Source organism: Triturus cristatus, chromosome 12 (assembly GCF_964204655.1).
Source record: "Triturus cristatus chromosome 12, aTriCri1.1, whole genome shotgun sequence".
NCBI classification, from domain to species: domain Eukaryota; kingdom Metazoa; phylum Chordata; class Amphibia; order Caudata; family Salamandridae; genus Triturus; species Triturus cristatus.
This window is the reverse complement of record NC_140595.1, coordinates 17577077-17598420: the sequence shown is the minus strand read 5'-3', so window position 1 is coordinate 17598420 and position 21344 is coordinate 17577077. Positions and strand designations below refer to the sequence as shown.

The window sequence follows — 21344 nt, the reverse complement described above, 5'->3', positions numbered from 1 at the left end:
GGTGAGAACACGAGGGAGACAAGGGAAAGGAGGATTGACGGAAGTGTGGGAGAGGATGGAGGAAGCATAGAAGAGAGGGAGAGGAAGGAAATGAGAAAGGACGGGACCGGGGAGGAACGGTGGATGAGTGGAGGAGGAAAAGAAGGGCGGGGGAGAGATGGGCGGAAGCTGGGGGGAGGGGTGGGAGAATGAAAGAAAGTGAGAAAGGAAACTAAAGACTGACAGAAAAGAAACAGAGAAAAGACTGGCCTGAGGGTTGGGTCCACACTCAGGGGCCCTTCTCAGTGTAGTGAGGGGGGCTGTTTTGTTTTGGGGTAGCCCTAATCCCCCACACAACCCCCGCCCAAGTAGTTTTTCATGAAAGGGGGGCTGCGTGTGGCTGTGCTGTCCTGTTAGGGCAGGGGTCTTCAAACTGGGGGGCAGGCCCAAAAGGGGGGCCTTAAGTGACCCCAGGAGGGCGACGCCTCTAGCCAAAAGAAGTGTTATGCTGATAACAGTGCTTTGTTTTCAGGGGTAAAAAACACATAAGCTGCGGTAACTCACTCTGTGATGAGCCATCAGTAACGTCTTTTGTCATTTATACCCAGCTGGGAGAAGGTGTCAAAAGGGGGGGGGGGGGGACTCCAAATATTCCTCAAAACCCCCAAACTCTGGGGCATATTATCAAGGACGGCGTTAACATTTTCGCCGCTTTAGCGGTAGAAAACTGCCGCTAAAGCGGCGATAATGGGCTTGATAATATGCCGCAGAGAATTCCCATAGAAGCCCAGGTTCACACCAGAACATGGGCTTCTATGGGAATTCTCCAGGGCATATTATCAAGCCCATAGCGGCGATAATTTTAACGCCGTCCTTGATAATATGCCCCTCTATTTCTAATAATCACACTGTCGGTATTTTAGTCAGTGCGGCCTGCCTGGCCAGAATAGTATGTTTGGCAATCACGTATCCGACAGCATTTTTAAAAGTTACCTGCAATGTTTAAGTAAGTCTAGACATATTTAAACATTGCCAGTTTAAGAGAATAATTGTGAAAAATGTTCAGGGGGGGGGGGGCAGAAGGCATTTTTATCTGCACTGAGGGGATGCACAGAATTAAAAAGTTTGAAGACCTCTGTGATGGGGGTTGTAGATGGGGGCAGTTTTAAGGGCAGTATTGAGCTCAGGAGCGGCTCTGAATTTGGAGGGGGTGGGTGGCATGTTGTGGGGTACTCTGTGATAAGAGGTTGAGTGACATTAAAATCATGTAAAGCGCTCCATACCTTCGGGTGGAGTTCGCGCTATATAACATCCCCCCTAAAAAACCATCCCCTCCAGTAGGATTTTGTAGGAGGCGAGTCCTGCTGGTGGGGGCTGGGCCTTGTTGGGGGCGCCCCTGAGGCTGCATCGCTGGGGGCCTGTGGTTAGCAGGTCCTGCCCCCTCCCTGCCCTGTCACTGCCCCCTCCCCCTCTGTTCTCACGCCCGGCTGCTCCTGGCCCCCATCCCACGTCTGACGATTAGCGCGGGCGGCGAGGGGGGGCCGAGTGTGGGAATCCGTCCGCATCTTACGGGATTCTGCACTGAGAGCGTGTGTTGTAATATTCAAATGTTCCGTCAGACAAGGGGGTGCGGGGGGGGGGGGTCACTAATTCACCCCGGGCCACTGTCTATCAAAGCGTCTGATTCTTTCCAATCTACGTCCAGATACGACGCCTCGGAGGGTGGGGGCTGAAGGCCGCCGGGGGAGGGGTGAAAGGGGAGAGCCACGTGCAGTTACCACTCACTCACCAGTCTGAATGAGGGACCACTCTTTCCAAGGCGCCTACATAATAAATGTGCTTTGCACCAGACCTCTGAGAGCTATACACTCTCGACCCGACCTCCAAGGGCTGAAACCCTGCAACAAACCCCAGATGGTTGCTCATTTTTTGCACCGGACCTCCAGGGGGTCTAACACTCTTTGCACAAGGCCTGCAAGCTGTCTTTGCTCCAAGCCCAAGTGTGAAATACTCTTTGCACCAAGCCTCCAAGGGTTAAACACTGTTTGCACCAGGCATGCAAGGGTTAAACACTCTTTGCACCAGGCCTGCAAGGATTAAGCTGTCTTTGCACCAGGCCCAAGCGTGAAATACTCTTTGCACCAGGCCTGCAAGGGTCAAACACTCTTTGCACCAGGCCTGCAAGGGTTAAACATTCTTTGCACCAGAAATGCAAGGGTTAAACACTCTTTGCACCAGGCCTGCAAGGATTAAGCTGTTTTTGCACCAGGCCCAAGCGTGAAATACTCTTTGCACCAGGCCTGCAAGGGTTAAACACTCTTTGCACTAGGCCTGCAAGGGTTAAACATTCTTTGCACCAGAAATGCAAGGGTTAAACACTCTTTGCACCAGGCCTGCAAGGATTAAGCTGTCTTTGCACCAGGCCCAAGCGTGAAATACACTTTGCACCAGGCCTGCAAGGGTCAAACACTCTTTGCACCAGGCCTGCAAGGGTTAAACATTCTTTGCACCAGAAATGCAAGGGTTAAACACTCTTTGCACCAGGCCTGCAAGGATTAAGCTGTTTTTGCACCAGGCCCAAGCGTGAAATAATCTTTGCACCAGGCCTGCAAGGGTTAAACACTCTTTGCACTAGGCCTGCAAGGGTTAAACATTCTTTGCACCAGAAATCCAAGGGTTAAACACTCTTTGCACCAGGCCTGCAAGGATTAAGCTGTCTTTGCACCAGGCCCAAGCGTGAAATACACTTTGCACCAGGCCTGCAAGGGTCAAACACTCTTTGCACCAGGCCTGCAAGGGTTAAACATTCTTTGCACCAGAAATGCAAGGGTTAAACACTCTTTGCACCAGGCCTGCAAGGGTTAAACATTCTTTGCACCAGAAATGCAAGGGTTAAACACTCTTTGCACTAGGCCTGCAAGGGTTAAACATTCTTTGCACCAGAAATGCAAGGGTTAAACACTCTTTGCACCAGGCCTGCAAGCTGGCCAGTACAAACTCACCACTGCAAGGAGATGGGTACAGGGAGGATGGTACAAGCAGATGGGTACAGGGACAACAGTGCAGGACAAGGAGATGGGTTCAAGAAGGTGGGTACAGGGAGGTGGGTACAAGGAGGTGGGTACAGGGGGGCAGGTACAGGGAGGCGGATACAGGGAAGCGGGTACAAGGAGATGAGTACAGGGAGGCGGGTACAAGGAGGTGGGTACAAAAAGGAGGTGGGCACAAGGAGATGGATACAAGGAGGCGGGAACAAGGAGGTGGGTACAAGGAGATGGATACAAGGAGGCGTGTACAAGGAGGTGGGTAAAAGGAGGTGGGTACAGGAGGTGGGTACAGGGAGGTGGGTACAGGGAGGCGGGTACAAGAAGATGGATACAAGGACACCAGTGCAGGACAAGGAGATGGGTACAAGGAGGTGAGTACAAGGAGGTGGGTACAGGGAGGTGGGTACAGGGACCCCAGGAGAACAAGACAGGTATAAGCGGGAGCAAGGAGATGGGTAAAGGGACACCAGGAGAAAGAGACAAGTACAAGGAGATGGGTACAGGAACACCAGGAAAAAGAGACAAGTACAAGGAGGTGGGTACAGGGTGGCGGGTACAAGGAGGTGGGTACAAGGAGGTGAATACAGGGTGGCGGGTACAAGGAGGTGGGTACAAGGAGGTGGGTACAAGGAGGTGGGTCCAAGACACCCAGAGAAGGAGGTGGGTACGAGATGATGTGCACAGGTGCTAAGATACAGGACACGGCGATGGGTCCAAGGACACCAGGAAAAGGAAGCACGGACATGCAGGATGATACGAAGAGTTCAGGACCAGGTGACGGGGGCAAGGAACCAGGACCAGTGGGCCAGTACTAACTGGCAGCCCCCAAACAACACCACGGCCTGGCCCCGGGCCCGACCGCGCATGGTCCCCAGGACAGTACAATTGTATTGACTACCACGTGACCCACTTCTAAAGCGGTGGGAGCTGCTATAAGATAGTTACAGGTTTCCAAAAGCACATGCTTTTAAGTCACGTGCACTACTATAGCGCCTTTCCACTGTGGCCTTGAAGCGCTCTGGGCATCTGGGGCCGGGTACGGTTCTGGATTCTCACCCACTAGAGTTAAAGTGGACCGTGCACCTTGTATTTAGGGTCTTTTCATAGTAGATGGTGGTCTCGAGCGACTTCTGTTTGCGTGATCATAGTGCCTAGCAGCTGCATGGAAGGCGTGAACATGGAAGCGGAGCTGAGGACACTGGCGTTTGTCGTGTTTCGTTGGTGTGCAGCTGTCCATTGCTCAGCTTTGTGTGTCTGCCAATCTTGCATGCATGATACATGGGTGGGGACGGACCACGCCTATTGGCATGACCCTATGAGAACACGCCACCAACATGCGTTCCAGGCAGGCAGGACAGATCAGCGTCCCACCTTACACACTTGTGTCCTTCACATCACACACACCTTTCCAGGCCTCCCCTTGGAAGTATGTGGTGTCTGTGTGTCTTCTCTCTTCTGGTGACATGGACCAGACATATGTTCCTTCCATTCTGCTGTCTTCGCTGTTTCCTCATATATGAGACATGTTGCCACTTCTGCTTTTCTCATATTTTCCAGACAGAGTGTTGGTCAGGGAGGGTCCCACAGGCCTGTGTGTGTAGGAGACAAGCATCCCGCAGGGTGTATTTGTGACTTGTCACACTGCTGGCAGACTCTGCCCTCTCTGGCCTGTGGTCTGGTCTGTCTCAAGCAGTCTATATTTCAAGTCTGTGGTCACCCAGGCTCATTTGCTGCCAGCCTGAAGCTGTGTGGTGTCCTGGGCATGTGTGGGGGCAGCGCCTTCATTGCCCCTACCTGAGTCTCCCGATAGGCCTGGCATTGCCCTAGCTGTCTCCTACCAGGCTTTGAATGCCATGGGTGTCTCTCCCAAAGAGTCTTGAATTAAACATTCCTTGCAGTAGATCCGGTAATGCCCTGTCTCTTATTTATTTCTGAATTTTGTAAAGCGCTCTATGTTACTCTTCGATTACTTCAGAGCGCTGGATTTCGGGGACAGTCTCTTAGTGGGGGTCACTCTTTGCCTGTCTCTCAAAAGGATGAACAGTGCTTCTCCATGAACTGTTTCAGATTTCAAAGAGACGACTTTTCCTGTGTAATCCTTTCCAATAGCCAACAAGCCTTAGCAAAGCCAATATGGCTTCTCTTGGTAAACTGGCACTGCAGGTATTTTTTGGGGAGCTGGACTACAAATCGGTGTCAGCTCAAACCACATCATTCTAAGAAGTTAATGTAGTCTGCAAAAATGTATTTGCCACTTGCGCACAGGAAAACTCTCAAAATGCAAACATTCTGTGAAAAATCTTTTCCCAGTGTGCCTGGTCTCCGTTGCCCTCGAAATGCAGTGAAAATTACCTAGCGGATGCAAAAAAATGATCTCCTGGGACCTGAAGACCCCCCCTGGCCAAACCAGTTTTCAAATTTGCACCATTAAACCCCTGCAATATCCAGGTGTTGACACGCGGGAACCGGACCTTGGCAAAACCATTCAAATGTCCATCTGGCCATGCGGTTTAGCAAAATTGGTACTTTTGTCTACACTATGGTTGTGTTCGTCTGGCCAAAACACAACAGCACCAACAGGGATGTGTCAAGTTGCAAAGATGTCCCTCTGCAAACTGTGTGACATTTTTTCTCCACAAATGTTCAACATTTTTAAAGTTGGGTGAAGAGCACAATGTTTATTTGTTGATAAATACTCCTGGAAAAGTCGGTTTTGCAGACAGGTTTGGAAAGCCGAGAAACGTTGATGTACTTACGCAGTGAGAGGTTTTTGTCAGGAGCTTTGAGGGTCAGATTTACATCTCGCACTGCCAGCGCGCAGATGTCCCGGGGCTGTTTGTGAATACCTGCCTGGAATTAAAAGGCTGCTCGGCGCCTCCAGATACATTAGGGCTTCTTCACTGTCTGCTTGTTCGTAAATTAAATGTTTCCTGAGAACTTCACAGCGCTTGAGACACCAGTGAGCGGAAGTCCCCACTCCTAAAGTAACATTTGATCAATAAAGTGCACATGGTGTCGGCCATTTTGTTTTACGTCACAGAGTTTCAGAAACCAATCTACGCCCATGAGCCACGAGCCAGGCCTTGATGCCCGACCACTGCTTCCAACGAGAGTCAAGGGAAGAAGGGAGTCTTGGCAGACCACCCGGTGAGCCCCTGCAAGAGTCCAGCAGCCTAGACCAGGAGGGAGGGAAGCTATCCCCCTGGGCTACTGCCCAGGCCCCCCTGCTCGCCCAGGCCCCTCAGAGAAGTGTCTAAAGTAAACCTTGGCCTCCTGGTGCAGAATTGGTGCGGTGCGCTGTCAACGAGCTGTGGCATTCATTCTAATAAGGGACGAATTACAAAGCGCTGCGAGTGACCTTGCATTTACTTCAGAGCGCTGTATGCATTGCAATTGTGACATGATTGGTGGGTGCTAGGAGTCCACCCAAAGGCCTGGGAAAGCCCCTCTCCTGTGCTCCTGAACTCACACAGACTGGTTGTTTTGCGGCATGGAGCGCACAGAGGAGTTTTTTCCGTGCTGTGGTCTCTGTTATGACTTATTTAGGCATTTAGCAAAGTCTACTGTAAACCGCAGGTAAACCCAACCTGTAGCGTGATTTACCGCTTCAGCACAGCGGAACACGTGATTTTCCTTTGTTTCCACGAAGCCATTTCTTTGGGAGCTGCAGGTTTCTACCAAGGGGAGAGGGGGTCTCTTGTGCCTGACGCCACCCTGGAGGGTGCCGAGATTATCAGCTTCTCTGCATGCAGCATGTCTTTATAATAAGAACATTGAAATTAATAATTCTCTGACAATTGTAATAATTAGTTGTTATCACCTGAGCCGGCTCCATCCTGGCTGGGAAGGGGAATGAATGCCCAGGCCCAGCACCTTTGGCAGGTCAGTGGCATCCTACCCAGAGCCTGGCATGTGATCTAAGAGCAGACCAGTGGGGCTGGGGTTCTGCCCTCTCCACTCGTGGCTCACCCCCTCCTGCAGGTCTCCTCACTCTGCACCAGGCCTGCACAGGGTTAACTCGTGCACCAGGCGCAAAAGGGGTTAACTCCCCAACCTGCACAGGGTTAACTCCCCCAGCTTGCAGCAAGCCTGCAAGGGGCTAACTCTCAACCTGCACTAGTCCTACACTTGGTTAACTCTCTAACATGCACAGGGTTAACTCTCCTAGCCTGCACCAAGGCTGCAAGGGGTTAATTTCGCAACCTGAACAGGGCTGCAAGGGGTTAATTTTCCCAATCTACAGCAGGGCTGCAAGGGGTTAATTCTCCCCGCCTGCACCAGGGCTGCATAGGGATAACCCCCCAGCTTGCAGCAGGGGTTGATTCTCTCAGCCTGCACCAGGGATGCAAGGGGTTAATTCTCCCAGCCTGCATCAGGGCTGCATAGGGAGAACTCTCCAGCCTACAACAGGGCTGCAAGGGGTTAATTCTCCCAGCCTGCATCAGGGCTGCATAGGGTTAACTCTCCAGCCTGCAGCAGCCGCCGCTGGCACTCTCAGGGTTAACCCTGCCTGTGCTACATTAGTTCCGAGCAGTGACTGACAGCTTCCAGGCTCCTGTCGGCACCGCAGCCAATGGCGAGGAGGGAGCCGTGGCCCACGTGGGCTGCCCGCGCTATGATTGGCCGCGGCGGCCTGGCTGAGGACAGTGCCAGGCAGGCCCCACGTGGAGCTGGCGCTCGTTCATTGATCGGTTCCTGGGGGGGTCTCGCGGTAGGATCTGGAGCCCGCGAGACTTGGGGAAGCGACGACAGCAGAGGCCCCCGGAGCCGAGGGAGCAGCAGCGGAGCCCAGGCCCGAGCCCGGCCCCGGGAGCGGTGAGTGCGGCCGGGGAGGGAGGGAGGGAGAGGACAGTAGAGGAAGTCAGAGGGTGGGAGAGGGCAGTGGGGGATCTGGGGAGAGAGGAGGAAGCCAGGGGGCACCCAGGGCTGGAGGGAAGCAGAGGGCACCCAGGGCTGGAGGGAGGCACAGGGCACCCAGGGCAGGAGGGAGAGAGAGGGAACCCAGGGCTGGAGGGAGAGAGAGGGCACCCAGGGCTGGAGGGAGAGAGAGGGCACCCAGGGCTGGAGGGAGAGAGAGGGCACCCAGGGCTGGAGGGAGAGAGAGGGCACCCAGGGCTGGAGGGAGAGAGAGGGCACCCAGGGCTGGAGGGAGAGAGAGGGCACCCAGGGCTGGAGGGAGAGAGAGGGCACCCAGGGCTGGAGGGAGAGAGAGGGCACCCAGGGCTGGAGGGAGAGAGAGGGTAAGCCAGGGGGTGGGAGAGGCCAGTGGGGCATCTGGGGGAGAAACGGGGAAGCGAGGGATACACAGGTCTGGAGGGAGGGAGAGGGCACCCAGAGGTGGAAGGACAGGGCAGTGGGGAGTACTGAGGGGAGAGAGGACTAACCCAGGGGGTGGGGATGGAAGAAAGGGGGTGCCCAGGGCTGGAGGACAGTTTAGGGGTACCCAAGGGGTGTGTGGAGAAGAAGCTGCAGAGGGGTCTGTGGTGTGGATGGGAGTGCAGCTGGGGGCACAGGGTCTGCTCCAGGGGGAGAGCTCTGAGGCTGGGTCTGGTATGGGGAGGGAGGGAGTGCAGAGGTGCTGTGGGGCTGGAGCAGGGTTACAGGTAGGGGCACAGGGGTCCAGTTCATGCAGGGGGTTCGTGTTGTGGATACCAGGGAGGGCAGGTGGGGGCCATGGGAACTAGTACACAGGGGAGTGGATCTGGAAAGGGTACGGGTTGGGGGGGGGGGAAGTGAAGAGGGGCACTTTGGTGCTGGATCGGGGGGGGGGGGCTGTTGTGTTCTAGTAGGAGATGGAGGGGGAGGGGAGCAGGCAGAGATCTAGCGAGGAGACAAGCAGGGCAGACAGCCTGGGAGAGAGCACGCCGCTGAGGAGTGGGGGAGGGGAGGGGAGGAAGGAAGGAAAGTGCTGGGGGGGTGAGAAGGAGGTGGAGAGGTTGAAGTGTGCTGCTGGAGGTAAACAAGCCGAGGGCAGCGGTGGATCAGGAGATGGGAGAGCTGGAGCGGGCCTGAGTGTGAAAGAAATCTGCTGGGTGGGGCTGGAGATGTAAACAAGAAGTCATCTAGCTGCAGGGAGGGGGTAGAAATGGCATTGTGGGAGGCTGTGAATGGGTGCGAGGGGCGTGGGGATTCAGGCTGGTGGGAATGTGTGGGTGCTTACGGGGGGGGAGGGTGGCGCGGCTGGTTGTAGAGATAGTGTACGTGGAGCTGCCCCCCCCCCCCCCCCCCCCCCCACCCGAAATATCACGCAGCGGCTTGTTTTCATATAGAGCCTATGGTTTTCTTGTCAACTTCTTGGCACTGTGAATACCACTTAGTAGAGCAGCATTGTTTGCGCTGCTAAAGGGGGTGGCCATACTTGGCAGGGGTGGCATTCTGTGGATGCTGCAGGTGATGGAGGGGTCGAAGTGACTTTGTTCTGGGGCTGGGGGTACGATCTTTAGTTGAGGCCCGGTAGGAGGCTGGAGGGCAGAAGGGTGACTTGTGATTGTAGTGTGGGTAAGGTTCCGCTGATAGTGTACCTGGGGGCCATAATCTGCTTCTGGGCGGCACATGTGGGCTTCACAGCAGCTACGTGACGGGTTTGTGTGTGTTTGTGTTCCTAGGCCCCCCTGTATAACTTGTAACCTCCCACACAACCAACTCTAAGAATCAACTTCCAGCCAGAAATGGCCAACTGTGTGCCCTACTATCTGTGCAGTAATTTGTCATCTCAGCGATAGGAAGCGCTTAATGAAGGCACGTACATTATGAGGGGTCCCAGTTTTCCCATTTTACTGATTTTAGAGGATAAATACAGAAAACAATGTGTTTCGTGTCTGTATTCATTTCAGTAGTGGAAAAATGAAGGAAGCTCGATATTTCCTTAAATAATTGCTTATTTCAGTATTTGTTCCTCTTGTGTGATATGTTTGTGGGCTTATTATTTAATTATATTGGGCTCCTTAGGGTAGTAAAACCGAACAAGCGTCAACGCATTGGTGCACGTTTATGGGTTAAATAAATGTGTAAATATACTAGTTGCAGTTTAATTTATTCGCAAAATAACTGACTAAATACAGATAGAAATGTAAAAAACACTAAGGGGCAGATTTATGTTCCCTAGCGCATCCCTGCAAATCAGCATGGATGCGCTAGGGAAGATGCGTCACGCAAGTTTGCCCTTGCGCCACCGCTGATGCGCCGCATTTACAATGCAGCGCATCGTGGCGCAAGGACAAGCAGATGCATGACGCATCTGCCGGCGTAAGGTTGGCGCATTGCTGGAGTTGCGTCGCAACCGCAACGCAGCTCCAGCAAGGCTCGGGGTGCCCCTATCCCTAACATGCTGCGTCAATCCTTACGCCTGCTTCAAGCAGACGCAGGGTTTTGACGCAGCATGGCTGGAAAAGTGACTTGAGTGAAATCTTGTAGATTTCACTCAGCCACTTTTCAGAGGCGTTCCTGCACCGGAACGCCCCCCCCCCCCCCCCCCCTGTGCAGGTACGCCCACATGTGGCGCAAGCTTTACAACATGACGCATCTCCCTAGATGCGTCACGTTGTAAATAGCCCGCAGCATGGCCCTGGCTTTGCGCCGCCGCTGCGGCACAAAAGTGACGCAACGGCGGCGCAAAAGTGGCGCACGGGGCTTATAAATCTGCCCCTCAATACCATAAAAATGGGAGCCCTAATTGTGAGCTTGTCTTGCTTTGGGCCTGGTGCACACCCGAGGCTGTAAATTGTCGCAGTGGAAACTCGGCCAGGGCTTGACATGGAAAACTAGAAGTGTGGGTACCCTGTACTAGAGTACCTGCTAGTTTATGAGAAGTGCAGATACTCGTCAATTAGAAGTATTGCGTCACTCTTGCGAAGTGCAGGTACTCTCACTCTCAAAACAAAAAAGTGCAGGACTCCGTACCGGCCCATTTAAAGCACTGCCTTATTGGCTTGGATTTGGCAAACTTTGGGTACGTTGGGGCCGGGGCCTGTGAATGGTCCCACTTGATTTGGAGTTAGGCTGGACGGTTGTGGGGTTGCTATCAACTGTGTTTGGAAGGTCAAGTTGGGGTGGTGTTTTGGCCCCCCGGAGCAGCTACGATTTAACTTCGATTGTCAAAATGAGTTTGTAGTTCCTAACAAGGGAAAGGGGTCCTAGGTTGATAAAAGTGTCAAACCATGTACACAGACCGTAGGGAGGAAGGGAAATCCCGCCTTTCGGAATAAGTGCCCTCACATACCCAACCCTCTAGGTGTCATGCTTCATCATAGGGCGTGCTCCTCATCAGGTCTGCGCTGCAATACCTGACGGGCACCCTATGAGGGGCTCTTTGGCGGAGATCTTTTATTCCATGCCGTATTGGTGCAGTGGGTGTGAGGGGCCTAAAGAAGAAGTGTAGATGTGCGTAAAGTGGGTCACTAGACTATGTGTAGGTAAAAAACAGGAACTATGAGTCCACTCAAACAATTTTAATGAACCTGGCTCCTGTCCTGATGAAAAAGGAGAATGTAGCACACCCCTGACTCCAAGCTGCAAGGTAATGCGCGTTCATCTAGTGGTCAACATGTTTGTTGACCTCATGTCAAGGTGGACGGCAACTCTTCAGGACCAACTCTGGCAGTAAGATCTACATTAATCGTGGTTGTCTGGGTGGATAGAACAGATAAACCACAAACTGTACCCTACTGTACCTGTAAAGTCTGGTCAGCCAACCCAACTCGGGTAGCTGGCTCGTATCATCGACTCCCGGCATTGTACAGACACTCCAGAAATGTAGTGTCGTGCGTTCACTGTAAACCGTCGGTGGACCTACCCCAAACACTGCCAGGACCTCGATTGTGCCAGGTGTTAAGGCGTGGTTGAGAAAGTTATGAAATGGTGACTGTGTGGGTGGGAGTAGAACAGAGGCCTGCGGGTGTGCTGTCGTGGTGAGGCAGGAAGGACCTCGTTTGCTGGAGTCGGTGGGAGTCCTTGCAGCGCTGCTCACTGCAGGTTGCCTCGTGTGTGCTGAATGGGCAGGCCTGAGGTTGCCGGTGGTATGTTCTGTGGGTCAAAGCCTGGCCGTATCTACTAGGGTACTGCTCCCGATGTCCAACCTGGTCTCTAGTGGCTGGTTGGTATGTTGACCAGGCTGGTGGTTGGGCTGGTTTGCAGATGGCATGTAGAGCAGAGACATGTTAAGGCATCAGCAAACTGGGCCCTAGTCCAGTACCCCAGCCCCCCCCCCCCCACCCCCTCACCCCCCATAGAGCCAGCTCTGTTCTGCAGAGTTGTGTCCTGATGACTTGAATCATTCGTAATCAGATCCTTTTTCGTTTCATTTATTTTATGTGGGTGATGTATGGGAGTTTATCCCAGACACTATGCACAGAAATGTTTGTTTTTCAACTCCAGGCAACAGCCATAAACAAGCATTTGCAATGCAATAGGTCTTGCATTTCCTATAGTTTAAGATTTTGGCATTGTAAATGACAATACCCTTTTATTTATTTGTTTTGATGATTAACACATAAATAAAAGGCATTGTCATTTACAATGCCAATAGCTCAAACTCTTGTAAATGCGAGACCTACTTCATTTCAAAGAAGCGGCCACCACTGTCCCGTGCTGCTTGGAAAGTGAAAGCGTTCATGGCGTGCTGAAAGTTGCAGGTAAGCACCTCATGCCTGCAGTAGGAGAAACTCATTAAAGAAAATACTGCTTACAGACTAAATAAAACATACTGTGTAACAACAGAAGTAAAAGGGCCAGTCCTCATGGGAGGTCACAAATAAAGACACGTCTGTACTAAGGAGAGGCTAACAAGCCTATTAACAAACCAGAAGCCAACATTTACAAAGGACAGTGACACAACCCAATGAAAAATTATGGGTGGAGAGTGGGCGTGGCTTCAAGTCCATACTCCAGTACAGCGTGCCTCGCAGAGCAGCGCATGCGCTGCCCAGGCTCGACCTAAAAAGTTTTTTTAGGATCAAAACAGGACCTCGCATGTGAGAAATGGGAGAGGGTTGAAAAGATTATTTGTAATCATACTGAGCCCCCACCCTATTATAATATTGTAAACACTCCTCCCTACCCCTGAATATTCGATGTAAACACATTTAGAATTTGGACAAGGGCGCCTGTGCGCTGTCAGTCACCCGGCCAAAGAGAGCACGAAAGGGCTGACACTGGATCATGCATTCAAAGCTGTTCCGAACAGGGGCCCCCAAAACATGTTTGGCCTAGGGCCCCCCAAATCCTTATAATGTTCCTGATATAGAGGGGGCTAGGTCTGGCTGTGGTAGTGCGGAGGTAAGTTGAGGCGTGTTTACTACTGGCTGAAGTTTTGCAGGGTCGGCTGAGGATCTGGCTCGACTGGTGGTGGCCAGCTGAGGGGCGCGCGAGTCATGGTCGCCGAGGGCTGTTGTATTTGGGGCACCCGCTGAGCCTTCAGAACTAGTCTGGAGAGGGCAGCGTCTGCCTTGGAGCACAAGTGATCGTGGTGTGCTGCTTGGCAGGGAATGGCGTTCATTCACCAGAAGTTGCGTTGGTGACTTGTGCAGTGTTTTGCGACTGTGTTTTATAGGCCCTGGACAGATTTTAAATTGCATTGGTGCAGTTTACGTATTTCGGGGATATAAGTATTACACTTGCTACGCAAAATAACACAATTACACCACTTTGCGTAACTACGCTGCTGTTAGCTGCAAAATTATAGCGTGGGAACCGTGTGAACAAGCAGAACGCAGACAGCTGTCGTTAGCAATAGTTTTAGCTTTTTATGCTATTTTGTAAGCGCAAAATGCGCCCTTGTGTCCGCAGTGGATACAGCATCTTGCACTAATGAATGGATTTGCATTCTGCATATTTTTCCCGAAGTTGTACACAATTTTGCAAATTCGATTTTGCACATTCCTCCTTAAAAACCAGTGACCATGGAGTGACCTGTGAGGGGGACTGGGTGCAGGTACATGGGTGGTTGACGTCACTGGTTTCACAGGACATACTGCGGGTTGGGTGGCAGCGGGCTTGGAGGAGGTAGGGTGGGCCTAATATGTTTTTAAAACATTGAACCACTACATAATGAAAAAGCGACTCAGTGCCTGGATATTGTTAGGCCGGGGGGGGGGGGGGCTGTTGGAAAGACTGATGAACTAGTTCATTGGGAATGACTTCGGTGGCTAGCACAGGCCCGGAAAGAGTTGGGTGTTGCCGCTGTGTGTTTGGGTGTAACACTTCTCGGAGGTGTTCACAGTGCGCATTAACCGTTCATAGTGTTCATCTGCAGAGGGTAGCTGTGCTTTCGTCCACTGCCCTGGCACTGCCTGTCTTAAGTGGAGAGGTCTGTAGTGGTTTCACTGCCTGGGACCAGCCCTTGTGCGGTGGGTGGGTTTGCTGTGATCTCACTGCCCCGGCCCTGCTGATGGAGGTGGATGGGTCTGTGGTAAGTTCACTGCCCCGGCCTTGCTCATCTGCTGAGGATGGGTCTGTGGTAGTTTCACTGCCCGGGCCTTGCCTGCCTGCAGAGGGTAGGTCTGTGGTAGTTTTCCCTGCTTGGGCCTTGCTTGTCTGCAGGGTAGACCTGTGGTAGTTTCACTGCCCTGGCCTTGCCTGCCTGCAGAGGGTAGGTCTGTGGTAGTTTTCCTTGCCCGGGCCTTGCTTGTCTGTGGTAGTTTCACTCCCCGGGCCTTGTTTGTCTGGAGGGTAGGTCTGTGGTAATTTCACTCCCCGGGCCTTGCTTGTCTGCGGGGTAGGTCTGTGGTAGTTTCACTGCCCTGGCCTGTTTGTCAGGATGGTAGGTGTGTGGTAGTTTCACTGCCCCGGCTGCACACTGGCTGGTTTGTTGTTGGAGTCTCTGTGAACAGGCGCGGTTTCCAGAAGAGGGTGGTTTGGAGTGTTGCCAGGGAGGAGCCGGTGGTTGGCTGTGAGCTTGTGGTTTGGGTTCACGTGGGGCAGGCAGGCACTTTGCTTCCTTTTAATGGCATCTGCAGGCTGTAGTTTGTGGTGCAGTGAGGCAGCCCCTCTCGGTTGTGGCCAGAGGAAGACTGGACTTCAGGGACATCTGTAGGTTTCAGGAAGGGCCGGGAGGCAGTGCAGGGTTTGTGATGAGGGGGGGGGGGGGGGTCTGTGGCCTGCACGACAGCAGTCTGGGCTGCAGCATAACGCGGTGCATGCTGGTGTGGAGGTGAGCAGTCCCTGCCTGCCTGAATGTAGCCCAGCGCGGCCGCATACCAGAGACCCACCTTCTGCAAATCAACACCGACCCTGCGCCTCATGGGAACAGTTCACCCCGAGCTGCCAGGGATGCCCTCTCCAGAAGACAGCACCCGGCCCTGCTAGTGGCACCCGGCCCTGCTAGTGGCACCCGGCCCTGCTAGTGGCACCCGGCCCTGCTAGTGGCACCCGGCCCTGCTAGTGGCACCCGGCCCTGCTAGTGGCACCCGGCCCTGCTAGTGGCACCCGGCCCTGCTAGTAGCACCCGGCCCTGCTAGTAGCACCCGGCCCTGCTAGTGGCACCCGGCCCTGCTAGTAGCACCCGGCCCTCCTAGTAGCACCCGGCCCTCCTAGTAGCACCCGGCCCTGCTAGTAGCACCCGGCCCTGCTAGTGGCACCCGGCCCTGCTAGTAGCACCCGGCCCTCCTAGTAGCACCCGGCCCTCCTAGTAGCACCCGGCCCTGATAGCCTCTCAGGACGCTGACTGCAACAAACAGGGAGACATATAGTGTGATGGAATTACCCTCCGCCAATAGCAAGTGCTGAGGGCTGCATTCCCTTCCATCCTTTTGTGCTCACTGTGCCACTCTAGACAAAGGCCTGCCATATGCAAATCAGCACTGACCCTCCTCTTAGGGGAACAATCAGTTCCCACCTACCAGATGAGGCCTTCTCCATGGGGGAACACGAGCACCCCATGACCCCTTGTGGTGGATGTGGGCCGTCTCATGAGGACACAGCACACGCACTGGTGTGGAGGTGCGGTGGCCTGGCTGAATGGAGGCTGGCGCACCCGCGGTGATGTGAGGGTGAACCCTCTAATGGAGGCTGGTGATGTGAGGGTGAACCTTCTAAGGGAGGCTGGCACAGCTGCACCCGCGGTGATGTGAGGGTGAACCCTCTAATGGAGGCTGGTGATGTGAGGGTGAACCTTCTAAGGGAGGCTGGCACAGCTGCACCCGCGGTGATGTGAGGGTGACCCCTCTAATGGAGGCTGGTACTGTGAGGGTGAACCCTCTAATGGGGGCTGGTAATGTGAGGGTGAACCCTCTAATGGGGGCTGGTAATGTGAGGGTGAACCCTCTAATGGAGGCTGGTGATGTGAGGGTCAACCCTATAATGGAGGCTGGTGATGTGAGGGTGAACCCTCTAATGGAGGCGGGTGATGTGAGGGTCAACCCTCTAATGGAGGCTGGTGGTGTGAGGGTCAACCCTCTAATGGAGGCTGGTACTGTGAGGGTGAACCCTCTAATGGAGGCGGGTGATGTGAGGGTGACCCCTCTAATGGAGGCTGGTACTGTGAGGGTGAACCCTCTAATGGGGGCTGGTAATGTGAGGGTGAACCCTCTAATGGGGGCTGGTGGTGTGAGGGTCAACCCTCTAATAGAGGCTGGTGGTGTGAGGGTCAACCCTCTAATGGAGGCGGGTGATGTGAGGGTCAACCCTCTAATGGAGGCTGGTGATGTGAGGGTCAACCCTCTAATGGAGGCTAGCACAGCTGCACCCGCGGTGATGTGAGGGTGAACCCTCTAAGGGAGGCTGGTGCCCTACCTGGCGTTGAGGCTGAGCCGCCCGCTCTGGTGTGGATGCCAGTCTGTTGAGACATCAGTCAGCGCCTGGAAAGGTCATGGTGGACCCTCTGTTCTCAGGGGATCTCTTCTTTCGAGGTCATGTTGACTCTGAGGTGAGGGATCTTTGATTGGGGTCAGTAGTAAGAACACACCTTTGGGCTGCTCAGTCTAATGAGAGGGGTAGCTCTGCTGTGTCAGAGCGGTCGGCAAGGAAGTTGAGTTGTGTGTATCACAACAGAATGGTAGCTCTGTGCCCTGTGAGTTACTTCAGTGGTAACTGCTGTGTAGTGAGGGTCAACAGTACCGGTGTGGTGTGTGAGCTGGACAGGCACGACTGGGATGTGACTGCTTGGCAGCAAGTCTTTTTTTTTCCAGATTAAATGCCCGGGCCCTGTCATAGCAAGGGAGTGCTGGAACCTTTCGACCACTCACCCCCAGTCACAGATCTGTGTTGAATCCATCATGTTCTTTAGCTCATTTCGCCACCCCAGTTCAGACAAAGCTATATGCAAAACAGGCTTGACCCTGTGCCTCATAGGAACAGTCCAGCCCGAACTGCCAAGCCAGGTCCTCCCTGGTCAGGAAACAAGCATCCTGGGACCGGTTTCAAGGTAGCACCCCTCATGAGCCGGGCTAGCTTGACCCCAGTGGCGCAACGAGCAAGGGACCCACGTCTGGGCATACCCTGCCAAGTTAGGGCCAACAAAGCAGATACACGATGTTGGTCGTAGCGCTGAAACTTTTCATACACTCGCCCCCAGTCACAGATCTGGGTTGAGTCCATCATCGTTCTTTAGCTCACTTTGCCACCCCAGTTCAGACACAGCTATATGCAAATCAGGCTTCACCCTGTGCCTCATGGGAATGGTCCAGCCCGAACTTCCAGGCCAGATCTTCCATGGACTGGAAACCAGCATCCTGGGACCGGTTTCAGGGTAGCACCCCTCATGAGCCGGGCTAGCTTGACTCCAGTGGCGCAGCGAGCATGGGACCCATGTCTGGGCATACCCGGCGCACTTAGGATCTGCGTCAAGCATACAGTGCGACACCCCTGATATTTATCAACAATCGGACAAGTAGCTCAGCTGCCTGTGGGATCGTTTGAAGGTTGATGCTTACAGTGGGCTAGCTCCTTGATATGTGGGACAGTCACTTGTTTATGGGAAAGTCTGACGGGTACCTCCCTGTGTTTGGGACAGTGTGATGATTCGCTCTCCGATGTGAGGTGCATACAGTAACAGATGACGTCTCTCGGGTTTGTTAGACAGTCTGACGGGTAGTTGTCTGTTTTTGGGACAGTGTGAAGGTTAGGTCTCCGGTGCCTACAGTGGACGGCTCCGGTTTGTGAGACAGTCTGGATAGCTCTATATGTTTGGGATAGCAGGAATGGTATCGGTTCACTGACCAGTGTGATAGCCCTGTTGTGTGGGGCAGGGCAGTGAGGATAGTTCTGTAGTGCGTGGGTCACGAGGAAGGGCAGTGCGTGCAGTGTGGATGGACAGTTGTAGGGCGAGATCTAATGGTTGTGTGGGCCCAGGCGTGATGTGTCTGTGGCCCCCTGAGCGCAAGTGCTCGTCCGTGTCTCCAGTGCAAGTGGGTGGAGTCAACCTCTGTGGGGCAGCAAGATTCTAGGTTCCTGAAGCAGTCTGAACTCCTGTCCGCAGCCGATATGTCCCGACTGGTGAGGTCTTGGGGTATAAAGTGCTTTTTTTAAGGTGGTCTGTTCGGCTGACACTGCTTTCCCTAATTTCTTTCATGTTCCAGTTATTTAATATTCTTTCCATAAAGTGGGCACAGGATGAAAATATGCAGGTTCCCTCAAAGCTGCCAAAATGGAAAAGGACCACAGTAGCAGCCGAGCCCCCGGAATATAACATAGATGCGTGAGCGATCTCACTCAAGCACTACGCTCAGGACCCACCACTGAACTCATGAGAAGGCTCCAGACATACAAAACTCAGCGTCCAGACTCCGCAACCTGCCTAAACGGACCCATAGCACCCGTTCCTGAGGAACCTCCGCCGGCTCCACCAACAGGCAAGAGGCCAATTCAAGATACTGACTCACTCCTACAAAGCCTCCACGACCTAGGATCAGCACACATCAACCACCTCCTAACTTCCACCAACCATCCAGAGACCTCCGCCCTAGTGCAGACACCCCACATCCCCCGAAGCCACAGCAGAGACCGTTCCTTCTCCTACCTGGCTGCCAAGTCCTGGAACAGCCTTCCACCTCCTGTCACCCTGTTTTTTCGATTGCCTTCTGCAACCCGGTACCTGGATACGCTCATGGGTGATTGTGGCACTGTACAAATTCTGATCGATTGATCCTTTAGGGCTCCTCTGGGAGGAACACACTGGTGTTATTTAGGTCAGTCTTCAAATTATGGACCTCACTGTCTTGTGTCCAAACTTATTAACTATAAATACACCCACAATATACACAAGCCCAGGTGTGACTGTTCTTTTTCGCAGGGCAAGCTATTTTTGTCAACCATGTATGCATGCACTGGGGGGGGGGGGGGGAATAATTGATTTTTGGGTTAAACTCTTAGCCTTTTTGCCAGACCTGGAACCAGGAGGAAAGCTGGCATTGCTGCTGTGCTGGGCGTACTGTACCTTGTTGGGCTGGGCATATTGGGGGGCACAAGGCACAGCTTGCCTACATACCAATTTGAATTATTTTTGAGAACGGAAAGTATCCTCTCTTTTAATGAGCATATCACATATCAACGCAAACTCGTAGTACTATTGATACCCTAGGCTTGTGTGTTAGACCTAGAGTGATGCCAGTGCGTTCGGCTTGCAGTCTTCATCAGATGCTCATGCGCACATAGAAACAAAAAATTATTTTTTGGGGGTTTGCCTGTGCAGTGGTCCCTGTGGTTTGTATATTGAAGGCTGCATGTACTCTACTGCAAAGCTGTGCCTGTGCAGCGGCCCCCCGCGTGGAGCTGTGCCTGTGCAGCGGCCCCCCGCGTGGAGCTGTGGCTGTGTAGCGGCCCCCGCGCTGTGCATATTAAACTGCATCTGTCCTCTTCGTATGGAGCTGTGTGTCTTGTGGTCTGCATTTTGACCTCTGCCTGTACTGTAGTACAGAGATGTGCCTGTGCAGGGAACCCTGCACTATGTATTGAACTCTGTGTGCTCTACATGTGGCTCTGCACCTGTGCATTGGGCCCTGCGTGAATTGTGTGCACCTGTGAATTGGGCCCTGTGACTGCGGAGCAGGCCCAGTACTGTACATATTGAACTGTGCCTGTACTCTACATACAGAAATGAGTCTGTGCAGCAGACCCCGTACTCTGTGTATTGAAGTAAACCTGTACTCTACTTGTGGTGCGGTGGCTGGGCGGGGGACCCTGTGCGGTGTGGTAGCTGGGCGGAGGTCCCTGTGCGGTGTGGTGGTTGGGCGGGGGACCCTGTGCGGTGTGGTGGTTGGGCGGGGGGACCCTGTGCGGTGTGGTAGCTGGGCGGGGGGACCCTGTGCGGTGTGGTAGCTGGGCGGGGGGACCCTGTGCGGTGTGGTAGCTGGGCGGGGGGACCCTGTGCGGTGTGGTGGCTGGGTGGGGGACCCTGTGCGGTGTGGTGGCTGGGCACCCCGCGCTATGTATAATGAGCACTGCTCTTGACCTGACCTTCCCCGCTGCCTCACTAAATCTATTTCATATGATTTTTGGCTCATCGGTCTGTCTGCTCCCTCTGTCACCTCCATTTTTTTTGCTCCGTCTCAAGTGCTTTGATGCTACCTAAAGGTAGAACATGGGGATTTACAAGTCCCCGCATGAAGTGAAGTCGTCGTATACATGTGCACCTGTGCGCCCCAGTAGGCTTCAGTCTTAATCTGTAGGTCTGGTACCAAGAATGGTTTGTCTGTAGTCCACGGTGTCCTCCAAAGCAGACCTGGTCCGGAACTCCCCAGAGGCGTCTGAGAGTGAGTGCCTCCAGATCTAGAGCCTAGACTTCTAGCGCCTAGAGGGGTTCATGATGAGAATAACGTATGCAGGCTTCTTCTCATGTAGGTCCCTGAACTGGAGTGATGCTCCACACATCTTCTGGTCCGTGCGGCGTCGCAGTGAGGATCACCTCGTGAAGTACAGAGGAACAGTGTAGATCCTCGGAGACAATTAAAGCACCTGTTATCTGGAACTGTTGAGATAGTTGGTTGAATAATTTAACCACTTTAGGATAAGGACTATGGGAAAGGTGATAGAGAGTATTCCTTAACTCTACCTCCTGAGGTCTCTTGGAGAGTATTCTTTAACTCTACCTCCTGAGGTCTCTTGGAGAGTATTCTTTAACTCTACCTCCTGAGATCTCTTGGAGAGTATTCCTTAACTCTACCTCCTGAGATCTCTTGGAGAGTATTCTTTAACTCTACCTCATGAGATCTCTTAGAGAGTATTCTTTAACTCTACCTCCTGAGATCTCTTGGAGAGTATTCCTTAACTCTACCTCCTGAGATCTCTTGGAGAGTATTCTTTAACTCTACCTCCTGAGATCTCTTGGAGAATATTCTTTAACTCTACCTCCTGAGATCTCTTGGAGAGTATTCCTTAACTCTACCTCCT

General features: G+C 53.2%; 1 protein-coding gene across 4 annotated transcripts in view; it reads left to right on the top strand.

Annotated features, from left to right (window-relative positions):
* Positions 1-7651: 7651 nt before the first annotated feature.
* Positions 7652-21344, top strand: part of LOC146772213 (transducin-like enhancer protein 1) — a 150176-nt gene continuing 136483 nt past the window's right edge. For 3 of the 4 annotated variants that reach the window (XM_085638844.1, XM_085638843.1, XM_085638842.1), the window contains exon 1: positions 7652-7841. The gene's annotated coding sequence lies outside the window, so the exon portion shown is untranslated. The remainder of the gene's footprint in view (positions 7842-21344) is intronic. The other variant, XM_085638845.1, reaches the window with a different exon arrangement.